Source organism: Ursus arctos, unplaced genomic scaffold (genome assembly GCF_023065955.2).
Source record: "Ursus arctos isolate Adak ecotype North America unplaced genomic scaffold, UrsArc2.0 scaffold_26, whole genome shotgun sequence".
NCBI lineage: Eukaryota > Metazoa > Chordata > Mammalia > Carnivora > Ursidae > Ursus > Ursus arctos.
Window position 1 is genome coordinate 36,213,542 of NW_026622941.1, and position 18,984 is coordinate 36,232,525.

The 18,984-nt window shown below is 37.1% G+C and overlaps 1 long non-coding RNA gene across 1 annotated transcript; it reads left to right on the forward strand.

Annotated features, from left to right (window-relative positions):
• The first annotated feature begins 1,061 nt into the window (after nucleotides 1-1,061).
• LOC123001234 (uncharacterized) lies at nucleotides 1,062-10,014 on the forward strand. Its single transcript, XR_006409868.1, has 3 exons — nucleotides 1,062-1,218; nucleotides 8,756-8,858; nucleotides 9,920-10,014. It is a non-coding gene; the product is annotated as an uncharacterized LOC123001234 (long non-coding RNA).
• The last annotated feature ends 8,970 nt before the right edge of the window (nucleotides 10,015-18,984 follow it).

The following is an 18,984-nucleotide window of genomic DNA, read 5'->3' on the forward strand; positions in this document are numbered from 1 at the left end:
TAGGGGATGGAGATCTGAGTCCACTTGTGATGAGCACCAGGTCATGTATGGAAGTGTGGAATCTCTATATTGTACTAAGATTACAGTGTATGTTAACTAACTGAAATTAAATAAGAACTTTAAAAAAAATTCATTAACTCATTAAGAAGATTGACGTCTATCCTAAATTTACCATATGTGAGCATAAAAGGTTGGCTTGAAACATTCTCAAATAGAAGGGAGGTTATTTAAAAAAAATTTTTTAAAGATTTTTTTTGTTTGTTTGTTTGTTTGTTTATTCATGAGAGACAGAGAAGAGGCAGAGGGAGAAGCAGGCTCCCCATGAAGCAGGGACCCCTGGGACTGTAACCTGAGCTGAAGGCAGATGCCCAACCGACTGAGCCACCCAGGTGCCCCCAAAGGGAGGTTATTTTTAAATGTAATACAAAATGTCCATCATTTAAGAGTTTAAAAAGGTGTATCTCAATACTGTCCACTGAACGCCAGTGGTATTTTAATACAGGCACTGTCCGAACAAGTATATGTTATCTCCAATAGACATAGACCTCCTCTAAAAACGAAAACAAAAACAAAAACAAAAAAAACCCACACAGCAAACCAACCAACCAAACAAACAAAACGCCTGTGTAGGAATGGAGTCAGTGGAAGTGGTGCTGGATTAGAGGTCACGGGCTGCCTACCAGGCTGTGCTGGCTCTGGGGTATCGCACACAGCTCGTGGAAGATGCAAATCAGAGGAGACACAGTAATGGGCTCTGTGAACCGTAAAAACCTACCAAATGAAATACAACTTATTCTCGTGTGAAAATCAGGGTGCTTTCCTCTGGCGTGCCTAAGTAAAAATTGTAAATGCTGATTTCAAAATTTCTATTCCATAGGAAAGCTCACTATTTGAAGGATTTTGCAGGTTTTTCGTAATGTAAATATACCATCCCTAAATCAATTTGTTTTCGTGAGTTTAATGTATTTGGTTTTCTTTAATATCTTTGTTTTACTGGACATATATGCTGGTTTCATGTTTGTTCATCTAATTGATTCCAATCATTCTGTAATCAAAGGTCCACCTAAGAGCGCGGTTCAGTAGTGAAGACTTTCGGGTCCAGGCCTGGCCACAGAAAGCAAAGGCAGTGCTGCCACCACCAGGAGTCCCAGCATCTCCACTGAAACCACAGTGCTCCAGGTTCCCTACATAGAGCTCTTCTTAGAGAAACAAAAGCAGGTATGGGCAACAGCGAAGAAATGGGAAAGAGCTCTTTAGTTGCATAAAGCGTAAATTTAAAACTGTAAATCACATACTGTAACAGCGACAATGACAACAAAGGCATCGCGGAATAATAGACTCAAAGGCAAATGTTCTGGTGTGGGTGCAGCAAGGACATCCTTGGTAGTGATCGATCTCTATCAAACATTTAGTAAGGAGTCTCCATGAAAACATTCTTCATGAAATTTTTCTTCCTTGTCTACATAACTAACATACAAAGAAAACAAGCCAAAGAAAATACTAGCATGCATTTAGTAAAGAATGTGTTTGGCATAATGTATTTTCATGACTGTACCTTGGTATGAATAGAGATGTGTGATTTGTACTCCTTTGGCGGCAAACTTAGGCTTTTATTGAAAAAATAAAGGTTTCATGTTACACAAGCATTATTTAAGTGACCAGAAAAAGTGAAATACTAACATTTAAAAAGTATATAAAATGATTTTTCTTAAAACTAAAAGGTTAACATAATTATAAATTATAACTATTAACTTATTTTATTTATATTAATTAATTAATGATAATATTTTATTATAGGATATAATTATTAACTTATTATTTATTTTATTTATATTGATTAATATCATAAACTTGTGTATTGAAATTTGGACACAATTGAGAGCGAGGTGTATATATCCATACAAGGCTTTTCCAACTCTTACATTCAAAGGGTCTCACGGTCCTTGATCTAGAAACATCTTTGTGAGCATTGTGGGAAATTAGAAAATGTTCTTTCTGTAGTCACAACCATGAGAAGAAAATTGTGGGTTGCCATTAAGCCCCAGCTCCTCCCATCCATTTTTAAACTACTCAACCCTTCTCATCTTAAATAGCTTGAAATTACAAAAGACCAAATTCCTCCTTCCATTTTACCCACACAATTCCCATTGCTTTTTTTTGCGAATTGTATTAAACACATCTGAAACTACGTTTATCCCAAATGAATATGGTATTTGTTTATTTGACTTCCAATTTATATTTGTTTGGTGTTAAGAAAATTTCTTAGAATTTTCATGAAAATCATCGGAGGTCCTAGAAAATCTATTTTAGTCTGTGTGTTTTTCATTCTTGACTTTCAACCACCTATTAAGCACTTACTGTATGGCAGTCCCTGTCTCAGGTAGCAAGTGTGCCAAAGTGAACAAGATACAGTCTTCTCGATTCTAAATCTGAGAATTAAAAAAGGAATAATTTTTTTAGGTCTAACCTATGAATATTTTTATTTGCAGATAACTCTATGTAGAAGTCACAAAATAAGCATAAGAGGATAAAATAGCAATTATTTGTGAAATTTGACAGCTGATAATTTCTCTTCCTTGTTTCATCCACTTCTTAGGTACTCCGTGTCGGTATCAGCATTTCAGTGTGGGTAATGTTGCTTTTTCCTTCTATCAAGTGTCATTATTTAGACTACACTACTATGAGTGCGCAGTTCTTTAAAAATAAGGATGACATATGTAACACTCCTTAGAAGGGCAGAGAGCACAGATGGGTTCCAAATTCTTCCACCCACACCTCTTCTTTCCTAGCAACCTTTCTATCCACAGCACACAGCTGTAAGATGTTGGTGATTTGAGTTGTGGCCCCGCATCTTTGCCTCCAGACTCACCACATGCCAATCCATTCTCTCTACTCTCAATCATTTTATGTCTACTTAAAACCCTTCAATGTCGTCTTAAAACCATCAGTATAAAATCCAAGCTTCTTGGAATGGCATTTGATCTGGACCTTTCTTGGTGCAGCTATATCAACTTATTGCAGTCCCCCAAATATACTCTGCTCTCCTTTGCCTCCTGACCTATGTATATTCTAGCCCCTAGAATTCCCATCTTCCCTTTTTTCCCTTACCCTGGCAAAGCTTTATGTGTCCTTCAATGCTCAACTTAGCTGTCTTCTTCCCCAGAACCTTCCCTGATGAGCAAAGAGGTCAAGAGACTATCATAGAGTAGGTTAGGTGCCTATCAAAAATTGTCCCATAGAGGGGTGCCTGGGTGGCTCAGTCGGTTAAGAGTCTGCCTTCGGCTCAGGTCCTGATCCCAGGGTCCTGGGAATCGAGCCCCACATTGGGCTCCCTGCTCTGTGGGGAGCCTGCTTCTCCCTCTCCCTCTGCCTGTTGCTCCCCTTGCTTGTGCTCGCTCTCCCTCTGTCAAATAAATAAATAAAATCTTAAAGAAAAAATTGACCCATAGAACCTTGTGCTCACCTCATTCTATCTTAGTGCCTATCATTTTTTGCGATCATCTGTTTAATTATCTATTTCCCCAATTATAAAAACAGTCAGCTTTATTCACCTTTGAATCTTCAATCCATGACATACAGTAGGTGCCCAATAAAAATATACTGAAGAACTGAGGAGTAAATCTGCTCTCCCTAAAATGAAACCAATGAGTTTGTTTGCTCACATTAGTATGAGGTTCTAATCTACCACACTGAGAACTTATGGAAGGTGGATAACTCACAGAAGAGTCTCTTGCTATAAATTATGCAAATGAGAATCTATATGAGAATAACAGTTCAAAACACTTTCATCTGGCTAGCATTAAGAATCAACTTGCGTCTGATTTTTAATTCGCTGATGAACAAGGCAATATATCACACGAGAAAAGGGATGGAGAGCTCAATACAGATTGAGGAGTCATAAGCCATGTCTGTTTGTCTCAAAGGGCTGCTCACTGAAGGTTGATTAACAAGCAACAATCAGTCTAATCACCTTCACACTTTGTCAAATGGCCAGCTGTCCTCCCCAGATGACACCTTTGTCATCTCCCAACTATAACACATGCCTACACGTGAGTATCCAGAATTAGACTCATTACTCACAGAATAAAAGATCAATATAGGAGGACTGAAGACCCACTCATGAAAGTCGGCCTGGTCAAAACATATTCCCATGGCTACCCCCGAGACCAGATTTTCTTCATCACCCAGATAGGCGCACTGAAACCAGGTAATCCTTCCCAGCACTGCAGTCTAGGATTCCGTTCTCATTCTTAGCACTTCTGGATTGTTGTGGGGCTTCCCCCCCCGCCATTTATGTGTTGCTACTGCTTTTATTTAGTATAACTTCTTGAACTTTAAAAGTAAACCAAGTGCAGCAAATGTAAAAAATTTCTTGGCACTGAAGATGCCTAGCCAGTTGGATGAAACCATTTCTGCTGCTGGTAACATGTCTGCTCTTCACTTGTGAGAGCAAATTCCTCTAGCTAAGATTTTCACTTTAAATGCTGAAAATTAAACTGGAGGAAAATGTTAAAAATTTAAAAAAAAAGAATTGAGGTGTTCAAAACAACAATACACAAAATTTCATACCAAGGGTAACATTAACCGCTCAAATAAGCAGTATAGATATCTTGATAACATCTTTTTCATTCTTAGGTTTAAGAATCATGTCTATATAAAATAATTTTATCTTATTAGGTTATATAGTGTCACTGGTAAAAGCAATATATTGGAGTTTACTATAGGGTAGTCTCACTCTGCCAGCATTTGATTAACATTTTTTCAGCTGCTATTTCCTTTAGCTACAGGATGATAAATGGCATACATAAAAGTTAGCCTAAAGCATTGTAAGATTATGTGACTTGTGATCATCAAACAGTAATTAAATAATGGTTAATCCTGTTCTAAGATTTAAGTGTGTTTTATGGTATTCGGGAGCTGCAGAGAAGTAAAAGGTACTGAGCTCTAAGTCTCAGTCCGACCTCTGCACCTCTAGGTCTGTGGTTTGGGGGTCAGTCAGTTCCTCATCCCTGCCTTTCTTCCTTCCTTCCTTCACTGGGTGAAGCAGTGAAAATACAAAGATAATTTAGCCAAGGTCCTATGAGAAGTCTCTGATTCCCAGTTCTCTTATCTATAAAATGGGGCTTTTTAATGCGGATTGAATGAAATAAAATATGTAGAAGTACTTTGTAAATGGTCAGGAGCCATGCAGGTATGAAGTGTTATTTAATAACTAAAAATAATGAGTATGTTTAATGAATAGAGGACCTCAATAAAATATTTGTTTCACTTCTTAAAAAATTTATTTGGAAATAAATTAAAATTTATGGAAAAGTTACACAAATAAAAGCACAGAGGCACCTGGCTGTCAGTTGGAGGAGCAGACGACTCTTGACCTCAGGGTTGTGAATTCAAGTCCCACATTGAGTGTAGAGATTACCTAAAAATCAAATACAAAAAAAAAAAAAAGACTAGCACAAAGAATACCTATTTACCTTTCATCATCATCTACTTATAACATTTTACCCCACCTGCTCACTTTCTCTTTCACACTCCCTCTCTCTCAATATATTTTTTTCCTGAACCATTTAGAGATAAGTTACATGCATGCTGGCCCACCACTCCTAAATATTTCAGTGTTTTTAAGAATAGGGGTATTTGCTTCCATAACCATAGTACAGTTTCCACTTTCGTAAATTTAGCATCAACACAGTACTTTTCCCTCATTTGCCGTCCATATTCCAATTCTGTCTATTGACCAGTAATGTTTGAAGGCATCGTCTTGTCTCCTCCAGGAGGGGATTCAGTATGGATCAGGAATTGCATGTATTCATCATGTCTCTTTAGCCTCCTTTAATCTGGAACATTTCCATAACCTTTCTTTGTCTTCTATGTTGACAATTTAAAAATATAGTCCTCCTCTTAAAGACAAATAGAGCATTTCTCATACTTCAGTTGTTTCACTTTTTAAATGATTATTTTATATTCATCCATTGAGGATTCTCTTCCTGCCACTGGGAACCCAGAAGCCATCCCTGAATGTAAAAAGATCGTGTACACATGGTGTCTGACTTGCCACGAGTGATAATGTAGGGTTAATTCCATGGCCCTCTTCTCCTGCCCTATTTCTTCCCCCTCGTTTTTCTGTTGATTCTGGAACTGTGACATCCAACTTACTCTCCCTTCCTGTTATCTGGCCGAAAAGGATCGTGGACAAAAGACCGTATCTGTTTCCATCATTCCCACCAGGAAAGAAGGGGACCAGGAAGAGCTGATGATTATGACAGCCCCACCAGAAGGCACCATTGGGTTTTGGTTCTGGTTCTAAATCATCCTTGATTCTTCTACTGTATCTCCTACCTTTCTAGGCTCTTTAGGGTTCTTCCTACTAAATGATGGATTCCCACCTGAGTTGCTCTTCCAAGTTTTCAACATGTTACTTTGAATCTTATTTCACTTGAACCTTCAATCAAATGTATTCAGCAGAATAGGTTATCACCACTTTGCAGCTAAGGAAACATAGGCTCAGACACATTAAGTGATTTTCTCTATGATCAGGTGCTTAGAGGGTGATAGAGTCAAGCTGAAATCCAAGGCTTCCCCACTGTATTTTGATGCCTTCTTACAGTAATTTTACAGTAAGGATCCTGTGCAAGCCCCTGGCGTGGTGGCCCAGGGCACAGTACACTGAGGTTAATCTGCCTTTTCTTTTATGAAAAATGGTAGAGAGGTTTTTAGATGGCATATTTAGGGCATATGGTGCTTAAACTCTTACTTAAAGAAACTTAATTTGGCAAAAATGAGTAATACACTTGTAATATGCATGTAGCAAATTTGAAAGAAACCTATGGCTCTGAGAAATTTTCCAAAAGTAGTCATCAAAATTAATCTGAGACCTTAAGAGTAATAGCTTTTAAATGAAGAGCTCATATTGCAAGGAAGCTAATTTGCAGGTACGCATGATCGCAAAAAATATCAAACAAGGCACAGAGAAGGAATCTAAGAGATCCTACCCAGAGTCCTTAATAGTATAAACAGGCTGATTAAAGAAAATTTAGAAATACATACAATTTGAAAAAGGAGAGACACTAACCACCTGACAAACGTGGAAACTAAGAGACATTGAAGTGTATCTTGTACGGGGCCACACTGGCTGTTTGTAACAGACCTGGGATCTCCTGGCTGGTCGTCCAGTGCACTTGTCTACATTTTACGAGTTTTCTTATGACCTATAAACTCAAAAAATTTCCAATTCTTTCATATAGAACACAAGTATGCACTGACCTAAGTTATATAGAGCCAAGACAGACTTTTAGAAAAATTAAATATTAAATTAAGCAAATACTTTTTTTTAAAGAAAGAAAATTCATCATATGCAGCCTCTGCCGAAGAAAATGCAGGTGAAGTACCTTTAGCCTCAGGGGAGCAGGAGAGAGTAAGCTGTCCTAGAGTCGTCTTGTTTCTCCAAAGAGGTCCTTAAGCTGGGCATTCAGCTGAGACTTGGGGGATTTGTGATAATTGCATCCATTTCCAGTTAATGTTTGTATATGCTGCCAGGTAAGAGTTGAGGTTCATTTTTTTGTATCTGGATGTCCGATTGTTCCAGCACCATTTGTTTGGTGTTCTGACTTAATAAGATATGAGATTGACTCTGGAGAAACTACAGATCCAAACTAAACATAGGTGACATGTATATCATATTGGATAGGCAAGCTTTCTTCCTCTTTAAGTAGACTGCCTTAGGAAACACAATTAATATTTTAAAAGTTCACCCAGAGGTAATGAGAACCTTGTTTTCTCTCAAAAGGCAGGAAAATGAAAAGTAAGCACCCACATTTCTGTACTTCATAAATGCTTTCCTTGGGAATTTTCTTTTTTCTTTTTTTTAAAGATTTTATTTATTTGAAAGACATAGAGACAGCCAGCGAGAGAGGGAACACAAGCAGGGGGAGTGGGAGAGGAAGAAGCAGGCTCATAGCAGAGGAGCCTGATGTGGGGCTCGATCCCACAACGCCGGGATCACACCCTGAGCTGAAGGCAGACACTTAACCGCTGTGCCACCCAGGCGCCCCTCCTTGGGAATTTTCTTAAATCACAAGTAGGAGTTAAAGAGAATACCATTTCAAGAAGCATAAGGGAAGCAATTGTTAGAATTCATCAAACATCCTAGGTAGAAGAATGCGGAGTGTGAAATCTGCGATTCCGTACACGAACTGGCCACAAATGCTCCAGTTCCGAAAGGATTTGCAGGTTTATGAGTCGAATTGTTCAAAAACTGTCCACTTGGTGGCACCATAGCGCTGCTGCAAGACTGAGCCTGTTGCTTCTGGTAAAGGTTCAGTTAGGGAACGACTTCTTAATGTAGGGTTTCATGATTCTTAAACATGTGGTCATACCACACTACGTGCCAACCACAGACAATTGCCCTAGTCATTTGCACAAGGGAAGAAAAAGAAAAAAAGCACTGTAGGTTGTTCAGGCAAAGACAGAGGGGCAGGATTTAAGAGGACTTGTAGGGCAGGTTGAACTAGCGGATGGATGAAAGCCAACCTAACCTGTCTTTTATCTACATTCTTAGACAGAAATGCCTCTGCTGGGGTTTTTTTTCCTTTCCCTTATGACTTGATTCTGAGCAGAAAAAGTGACACTAACGACATCAGCCCACACGAAAGCTGCTTTAAATATTTATTGAGCACCTGCTGTGCCATCATTATTTGGCACCATAAGTTACAGAGTAGAAGGCTAAACACACTTCTTACTCTTGATGTCCTTGCAGTCTACCAGGGAAGACAAGATATATGCATGAAACTGTAATTGCTGAATTGTGTGCTGGAGAGAGCCAACTGGAAGCCACAATTATGAAAGCCTTCACCGAGCAGGTGGGACTCTAGCTCGTCTTAAAGAATGGCTTCATTGTGGCACACAGCCTGTTGCTACACAGCTGGGTGGCAACAGTGCAGGACGGAGTAGGGCTCCCATGGGCAGTCTTTCCAGTGGCTGGCTGGGGAAGAGAGAGGTCAGAGTCTGTGCTCTGCAACAGTCAGTTAGAGAAGCAGCCATCCCAGCTGGATTTCCCTGCCTCTTCATCCAATTGATCCATTACTGAATGGATCCATTGACTCTTTAATCATTTTTGAACTTATGAAGACTTTTTCCTTCCGATGTTGGGCTAAACATAATCTATTGATTTACTTAATTTATATTTTATATATTTGAGCTAGGATTTCAAACACCAAATGTGTGGGATGTCTTGCCCTCAGTCCATATTGAAATATGTAGGGGTGAAGTGATATGAAGCTGGGGGTAGACCTTAACATATTTCAGCAAAGGAAAAATACTGCATATTGCTGTGCTGTGTGATTTTGATAATTGTTGGTTCTGGATGATGGGTACATTGGAGTTTATTGTGCTAATCTATTTTGTGGATGTTTGAAATGTTTTCTATAATACCTTTTTCTTAAAAATTTGTTGATAGTTTGAAAAGATAATTCTGGGAATGGACAAGGCTGAGCCTGGAGTTAAAGAAAGTAGATCCAGGTGAGGGTATAGAAAATGAGAAAATGGAGCAGAAGTTAGCAGGGAGACCTCCAGCTGGGAAAAGCATTAGTCACCAATTTATTCCACCCAGGACCTGATGGAAATGATGTCTGTCTTCCTGGGGAGATTTCCCAGTTAAAAAAGAATGTTTAGGAAATGGAATGCTGCTTCTTGCTTCAACCCACTTGTCCAGATGTGACAAGTGGGAGTTAAAGAGATAATCAGTCGAATGTGGATTATCAGGGACTGTGTATTGGGAAGGTAATAGCACCTGTTAAGCAAGGAATGTGTACGCACTTAACTCTTAAAGTACTTTTATACAGATCCTTTCAAACATATATAAAAAGCCATTCTTATGTCTGTTCTCTAGAGCCTCTCTTACGTTCTCTTTTCTCATCTGCAGGCTAAAGAGAAAGAGGCTAGCAAATCAAGAAACATCGCAAAAGGAAAAGATTTTTAAATGAGCCATGGTGTTATAGTGGACAGAGCACAGGACCGAAAGGTAAGAAAATATAGCTTAGAATTCTGGTTCTCCTACTTTCAAATTACAGGATTAAGGACAGTCATTTAACTTTTCAAAAATTCAGTTTATGCCTCTATAAAAGAGAGTGCTAATAACTTCACAAGTCAGCTTGTAAGGAATAGACAGTATAATGAAGTAATTTTTGAAGAGTTTACTTGTGGCCATTATGTGCAAACTCTCTCTCCTCCACCTTCCTTTGTATTCACCCCACAAGTCCTCAAGTCCGCAGCAGATACGGAAATACACAAGATTACAAATTATAGGTTCAGCTGAGACCCAACCGGGTATGAGATGAAAGCCATCTGGGAAGGACAGGAAAAGCAGAAGAACCCGGTTAATCTCCCCCAGGTGGAAGACAAGCTATCAGAGCAAGCCAGAAGGTTGGAGAGGGAGGAAGAAAAGTGTGTGGAGCAGCCTTGTGAAGGAGAATGATACAGGGATACCTGGGTGGCTCAGTTGGTTAGGTGTCTGCCTTCAGCTCAGGTCATGATCTTAGGGTCCTGGGATCGAGTCCCAAGTTGGGCTCCTTGCTCAGTGGGGAGCCTGCTTCTCCCTCTGCCTGCCGCTCCCCCTCTCTGACAAATACATAAATAAAATCTTAAAAAGAAAAAAAGAGAGAGAGAATGATACAAGGAAAAGTACTTCTCACTCCCAGCATTTCTTTCCCTGTGGAGGGAGTTTTTCTAAAGTGACACTCCTGGCCTTTTTTTGCCTTCTCACTTCACTCCCAGCAGAGGTGGAGGAGTGTATCAGATTCTGAGTTTGGAATGAGACACAGGACAAACAAGCTAGCTCTTTGCTCATCCTTTCTTTTGTGGCATCTGCCTGCCTGCCAAGAGCCTGAATTCTCATCTGCTTTCTCACTGAACGCACTGCTGTAACTATAGCGTAGTACATGGCAAAATGGGCTTCCTCATACTGAAATCCAACATTAGATGGAATTATCCACATATTCCACTGATGCTAGTAAAATTGCCGGCCTACCCCACATAGGGCAAATCCCCACTTACAGCTAAGGTTATTGGAGGGCCCACCCAATCCGCCATGAAATATATTGAGGAGAGACATATGGTGTTATGTATTGAATGTTTGTGTCCATTCCTCCCCCCCCCACTGATATATTGAAATTCTAACCCCCAGTGTGATGTTATTGTGAGGTGGGGCCATTGGGAAGTAATTAGGTCATGAGGGTGGAGCCCTCGTGAATGGGATTAGTGCCCTTACAAAAGGGACCCTAGAGCCTCCTCGGTCTGTTCTCCGCCCTGTGAGGACACGATGAGAAGCTGACCGTCTAAAGACCAGGAAGGGGGTCCTCACGAGACACTGGATCTGCCGGCTCTTTGATCTTGACTTTCCAGCTTCCAGAACTGTGACAAACAAATTTCTGTTGGTTACATCTACTTTGCTTTGTTATAGCAGTCCAAACTAAAACAGAGTGATCTTTCAAAACCACATCAGTTATCGTTCTTCTGCTTAAAATCTCCATGGCTTCCCACTTCTCCTGTAATACTATCCACACTTCTTGCTGTCGTCTCCTAGACCACACAGGATCTGCCTCTGCTACCCTCCTGTCTCATGTAGGAGGCAGTCCTCCCACCATTCTGGCCCTCTAACAGGCTCCTAAAAAGTGAAGACATCTCCACTCCTTTTCTATCGGCCCAGAACTTCCATCCCAGACCTTCACATGACTACTTTCTGATGCTCTAAGCCTCAACTTAAATATCACCTGCTCGGAGAGCCTTCACCTAATCACCTACATCATTTCTGAGTGCAGCATCCTGCCTTGTTCCCCAACATCCTAATAATTAATTATTATTTTAGATAGTTATGTACCTACTTGATTATTTGTTTTCTTCCTGCTCTATTGAGATATAACTGACATGTTACATTGTGTAAGTTTAAGGCATACAGTGTGTTTATTTGATATACTTATGTGTTGTGGAATGATTACCCAGGTAAGGTTAGTAAATATTTCCATCACCTGATATAATTATCATTTCTTTTTTGTGGTTAGAACACCTCAGATGTATTCTCCTAGCAACTTGCAAGTGTATAGTACAGTGCTGTTAACTAAAATCACCACACTGTACATTAGTAGTTTCCAGAATGTATTCATCTTGTAACTGGAAGTCTGTACCCTTTGAGCAATGTCTCCCCATTTCCCCCCAAACTCCCCAACAGTGTTTCTATCATTCTACTCTGTTTCTATGAATTTGGCTTTTTTAGATTCTATATATAAATGATATCATAGATTATTTGTTTTTCTCTGACTTATCTCACTTAGCATAATGTCCTCAAGGTCCATCCATATTGCTGCAAATGGCAGGGTTTCCTTCTTTCTCACGGCTAAATAGTATTCCATTATGTGTGTATATATACTATATATATGCATATATGTGTGTGTATAAATATCTTATATGTAATTATATATATGTTTATATGTATGTATATATGTTTTATATATAATTACATTATATATGTATATATGTGTGTATATATATATATGCACCTTATATATATAATTATATTATAATCATCTATCTTATTTTCTTTGGTATGCCCAGTATCTAGCACAATGCCTAGCTCAATAAATATTTGTTGATTGACAAAAGGAATGAACGATTACTGAGTCAGAGTGTATCTAAACTATAATTTTGCAGAGAATCTGGGGTTCAGGTGGACTCTTGAAGTTCTCTAAAGAGACAAGGGAACAGCACATTCAAGATAAGGAGAACACTAGAGTTCTTGGTACCTCTAGCCTAGATCGAGCCTGCCCCTCCCCGTATGCTTCAGGGGGATAGTAGAGCTTCTATTAATATTTATTTTTATTTTATCCTTTTCTACTTTTTATATATTATACATTTACATAATGTTTTACTGCAGTAATGCATGTAAATTTTATATAAATAAATATGAGCATAAAAAAGATGCAAGCCCCAAATTATTTTGATTAAAGATTTATCTGTCAAAAAAAGTGAGGAAACTTCCACCAGAGAGAATAAAAAAGCCACACATAGGGTCTAAGGCTGCGAAAGCAGCAAGTATGTCCGTGAGAATCTTATACGTTGTACTAAGGAAGGTGAGGCTGTGTTATTTAGGCCATGAGAAGCTACTAAAAATTGGGACTTTTGCTTTTTCCTGAGAGAATGCCTACTCTTAATGATGTTAGTGACTTTTTAAAAATTCTCTTTTTTAAAAAATTAAATAAAAGATTTTAAAGATATTATAAAAATAACTGTCCTTGGCATCCAAATGTAACTAACATTTTGCCATATTTGTAAGTTCTTTTTCAAAGAAATAAAACTTGACAGATAGATGTAAAGCCTGCATCCTTCCCTCTCCAATTTAACTCCCTCTCTTCCTCAACAATGTACACCTAAACAACATATTACTTTTTTTCACTCATCTTTTCAAATCTATCTTTACTGATAATTGCTTCATAGTGGGACACTATGGTCCCACTGTATGAATAAACCCTATTATTTATGAATTCCCCTACTAATGAACATTTGGATTATTTCAAATTTTTTGACATTACTAGTAGGTTTTTAGTATACACCCTTCATCAGATTTAAGAAGATTCCCTATATTTATAATCTGACAGGACTTTTTTAAAAAACAAATGAATCTTAAACTTTATCAAATATTTGTATTATGATTATCTGCTAAGATGTTCATATAATTTTACTTTTTCAATTAATGTATTAAATTACTTGGGTAGATTTTCCAGTATTAAACTATGCTTGATTTGCGAGTTAAAGTCAATGTTGGTTATAATTACAGTTTTAAAATATTGCTACCTGGATTTAATTTGCTGTTAATTTATTTCATAATTTTGCATCTCTGTCCATAAATGACATTTGTCAATAACCTTATTGCTTAGTTTTAGCATACAGGTCATGCTAGGCATATACAAGTCGATTATCTTGCCGCTTTTTCCTCTTGTCTGAAATGTTTATTTCTTGAAATTTCATGCAACTCATATTTTTTTTATCTAAAAATATGTTCTTTGGAAGAATAGATCTGAGAAAATTGGTCCAATTTAACAATTATTCACTTATTTAGCTTTTCTGTTTCTTCTGAGTTTGTTTTAATATTTATATTTTCCTAGGAAACTCTCCATTTTATTTATATTTTTCAATGGTTAGTTTCTATGAGTTCATATATATATAATATATATATGAGTTAATATATTAAATATATATATATACATATATATAGTATTTGTGGTTATGGCCCTATGTTCCTGTTGCAGTTCATTATTAATGGCTGCTTTTTATTTTTTATTTTTTGCTAAGTTTTCTTAAGGATATATATATATTTATCGGCCTTTTCACAAAATCGGTTTTGAGTTTGTTAATTATTACTATTGGTGATTTTTCTTTGCTTGTTTTCTCTATTCATTTCCGCTCTCATTGTGATTAACTTCTTATATTGTTTTGTAAGTTTACTGTTTTATGTTTACAGTATCTTAAAATGTGAAATCATTTATTGAAAATAATTTTTATTGTTTATAAGTAAATACATTAAAGTAGAAATTTCCTCCTAAATATTATAGCTGCATAATATAAATTTGAAATGTAGTGGTTTGTTGTTGTTGTTGTTGTTGTTGTTGTTGTTAAATATTTTATCATTTCCTGTGTGGTTTCCTTTTTAACCCATGGAGTTTGGGAGTTTGGGGGTTTTTTAAAGCTATCATTTTATTATTACTTTCTAACTTAATCACATTAAAGAACATGGTTTGTGTGACAGCATTTCTTTGGAATCTGTTGGAACAGTCTCTGTTACCTAATACACGTTCAATTTTTATAAATGTTGTATCTGTGCTTGAAAAGAATGTATATGCTTTATATATTGGGCCAAAGGTTTTGTCTGTGCGTGTTTATGTACAGTAAACTCAATATAGCAGACCAAATACTATTTATCCTTACTAATTTTATTTTGTCTATTTTATCTCTCTGGTCTTGATCAAGGTTTTTAAAATTATTCAACCATGATTGTAGGTTTTTCCATTCCATCCAAAGCATTTTGTGTTTTGTGGTTTGAGGCTACGTTGTCAAGTCTATACGTGCTCGTGATTATTATGCTCTTCTTGTGGACTGTTCTTTGATCATTGTGTAGGTCTGCCTCAATCCTATTAATGCATTTGACTACGTTTTCTTCTGTTTGACTTTAACATTTTCACAGCAGGTTTTGTTTTCATTATAAGCCTAGAGTATTTTCCTTTGTGGTTTTGTTTTATGGGTTTGTCTATAAGCCGTAAATAGCTTGATTTTTATGAAAACTTTTATTGGTACTTTAATAGGTAAGTTTAATCCATTTATACTTATTTTGATTAAAACATTTAGAATTATTTATGTCACACTGTGTGTTTTATGTTTGCCATGCTTTTTCTTTGCTTCCCCCCCCCCGACTGTTTCTTTCCTTTAGTTGATTTGATAAAGTTATTTTAATAAAAATGTAAAGGTTTCAGTATCTCTTTCCTTATAATAAAATAATAATTCTTTACACACTGAGCTTTTCTTTCTGATATATAGGTATCACTTAATTAATTTACAAATGTGTTCACCAAATAGGCATCATACTTCCTCTCTACAGTTTTTTGTTGTTGTTGTTAGACTAAATCATTGTAAAAAGCTCTTTAATCGAGGGCCTCTGGACAGAAAACTATTTTTGTGTATCTAAATATTGTCTATATTTTAAACTCAATTTTAAATAATAGTTTAGCTGGGGATGAAATTATATTTTGTGCTGCCAGTAAAACTCCAAGAAATTGGGGCATACAAGTCCTTCTTTGAAGGGGAATCTAGGTGGTTCTTCACAGAGCCCGCTATACCACAGTTCTCCTTCAGTCCTGACATGATTTGAGGGATGTCCCAAATTGAGTCCGCATGAAAGCAGCTTGGCTCACATTCTAATTGCTCAACTGTTTAATCTTCCCTTACATCCCACATACACTACTTTATGTAAATTATGAAGCTCTGGCAGGTGTCCCAGCCCATTTTTAGCTTACCTTTACAGTCTGGGGGATCTACCACTGTCCCTGTTTCCTTTTACACAATTAGTCTGGCACAAGTTTCTAATAATATATGGAGCAAATGTTGTCAGATCTTGGTTGTAATTTGAGAGGATCTGAATTTTTAGCAGTTCAACCCATTTATATTTACTTTGATTTATGCTTGTTAGAACACATTTATACTGCCTTATTTTCTATTTTCTACTTACTGTATTTTATTCTGATTTTCTATCTTCCACTTGGTAGATAAAATCTGGTCTGATGTGAAAGTTATACATTCTAATTTTCTTCCTGTGAGTATTCATCCTTATATTTATTTTTCTATAAATTTCTTAGCCATATGAATGTTCTATTTTTCCCTGAATAAGACAAGTACTTTACATTCTCTCCTATCTTTGGTCTCCTCTCCTACCCTACCTTTATTCTGAAGTGAAATGATATTACCATCTAGACTTTAACACTTCATTAAGGGTTGTTAGACACATTTTAAAAATCTGGTTTTATAGGCAATAGATAGATTTTAATAAATTATTGGATCATTCTTATTACTGAAATATTTCTGTATTAAAATGAATGTGGGAAGAATTATATATCATATGTTTGAATTTAAATTTGATAGAGACTCTTCTGTAAATTGCTTGCCAGTCTATAAGAACAAAACTAAGAATCTGAAGTATCAAAATTAAGGAAAATTTTATTGAAAGTTCTGAGCATGCATATTAACAAGGCACACCACAATCCAGACCAAATTAAATGATGAACTATTCTGGAAAATTTCCTGAACTTTAAGGATAATGAAAAATTTCTAAGACCTTTCAGGCAAAAAAAAATTGTTTTCTACAAAGAAGGAAAATTAGCCTTACCTCAAACTCTTCTTGTGTAACACTAATGCCATAAGACCATGAAACAAAGATCACAAATTATAAAGGGGAAATTGTGAGACCAAGAATGTAATAACCTGATGAATTGTTGACCATTTACTTAAGCTACAGATAAGAACTTAAAATACATTCCACCCTGGAGATAAAGTAATCAAAACTTAGAATGGGAAATATGGGATATAAAAAGTGTTTGAAAATAAGAAAATTATCAGGATTTATTATAAATAATCATTGGAAATACAGTTGCAAAATCAAATGTATATAGTAAAATCAATTTGAAAGAGAAGATCTGAAAGAGTGTAATTTAATGAACATAGTCCTGACCCCAGATTATAGCAACAAATTCGGAACTAGCTACCTGGATGCGGAAGGGAGAGAGACCTATAGCATATGGGACTGGTTCTTCCTTCCCTGGAGATGAAATTTCAGGCCAGTTCCATGACTTCTCATTACCTTCTGGTAGTAATTAGTATGTCAAATAATAACCAAAATTTAAACTCTATTTAGAGATTATCCCCTTTCTCAACTCAGGCATTTTACAAACGAACTCTCCGTAAGAAAATCATTGTTTGTTGGCTTCTCTCTTTTCTGGCACTGTTATCGCTCCTACCCATCTTCTAAGCTAGTTTTGGGACTCAATTATGTTGGGAAAAGGGAAAAGTAAATCAGCAAGAGAAAGAACTAACCCCATGAATAAATTTGAAGGAGTACCAGTAAATTAAAGTTGCCCAATGTTTACGTTCCATGGGTAATACTTGTTCAATATATGTCAGAGTCTCACAATTATACCCTTTGTTTTGTCTCCTGTCATATCTCCAACATCATGGACTGCTTGGCACACCATAGGAACTCAGTAAATATTTGTGATGAATGAGTGGACAAATAAGGAAGTACATGATACACAAAAGAGATGCACTAAAACGAAATGGCAAAGTTTAAAAAAAAAGAATGGGCCCAGGTTTTCCAGTCAAGTGTAAATTAAAATAAAGTAGAGGAAGCAGGATAAGTTGTATAAAATAGAATCCAAGTCAAAAACAAAAGCACTATAGGGGCACCTGGGTGGTTCATTCAATTAAGTGTCTGCCTTCAGCTCAGGTCATGATCCCAGGGTCCTGGGATCCAGTTCTGCATCAGGCTTCCTGCTCATCAGGGAGTCCGCTTCTCCCTCTGCCCCTCCCCACACTCATGCTTGCTATCTCTCTCTCTCTCTCTCTCCCTCTCTTGCAAAAATAAATAGATAAATCTTTTAAAAAAGGAACAGTATAAAAGGCATTAGTCATAATAAAAACATATCAATGAGCTTTAAGCACTAAATACAATAGATTTAAAATACAGAAAGTATGATTGTTAAAAATCAAAGCAGAAACAAAACATGTATATTCTAGAAGACTTTATAGATCATTTTTATCCTTTGACAGATCAAGTATACAAAAAAATAACAATGACATAAGGAATTTGAAATTTAGGGGGAAAAGAACCGTAAAAAAATACATAATTCCTTGTGTCTTGGGTGTATTTATAAAAAGTGATACTGTACGAGATTCACTATGTTGGCCTACCCAACATCATTCTGAACTTGATTCTCTGCAAAATAGGTACCTTTTCAGTTTTCCAGTCTCTGTCAGTAGGCTCTCTTGTGGCTGGGGGAGCCCATGGGCTTTAGTTCTGACCAAAGACACATCAGCAAGGACCGGCTAGTCCTGCCTCTTCGCTTCCTCCTTCTTCCTGCCTACAACATACACCAAATGTCCAGGATGCAGGCCCATCTCTGCATATCAGCAGAGCAGTAAAAGGGAAACACCCCTGTTCTTCAGGGCAGTCCTGGGCTTCTTACCGTGGACTGTTTCAGGACATGAGCCAGCCCCTTCCTCACGTAAGCCCCTGGTACTGCCTGTTAGGCACAGTGCTAACTTACATGGTCATGAAACACATCAATAAATACACCAACACAGAGCCCATCTAGGCCACATCCTCTAACCACAATTCAACAGAACTGGAAATAAGTAATAAGAGTTTTAAAGTCAATTATAAAATTTAAAGTGTTCTTC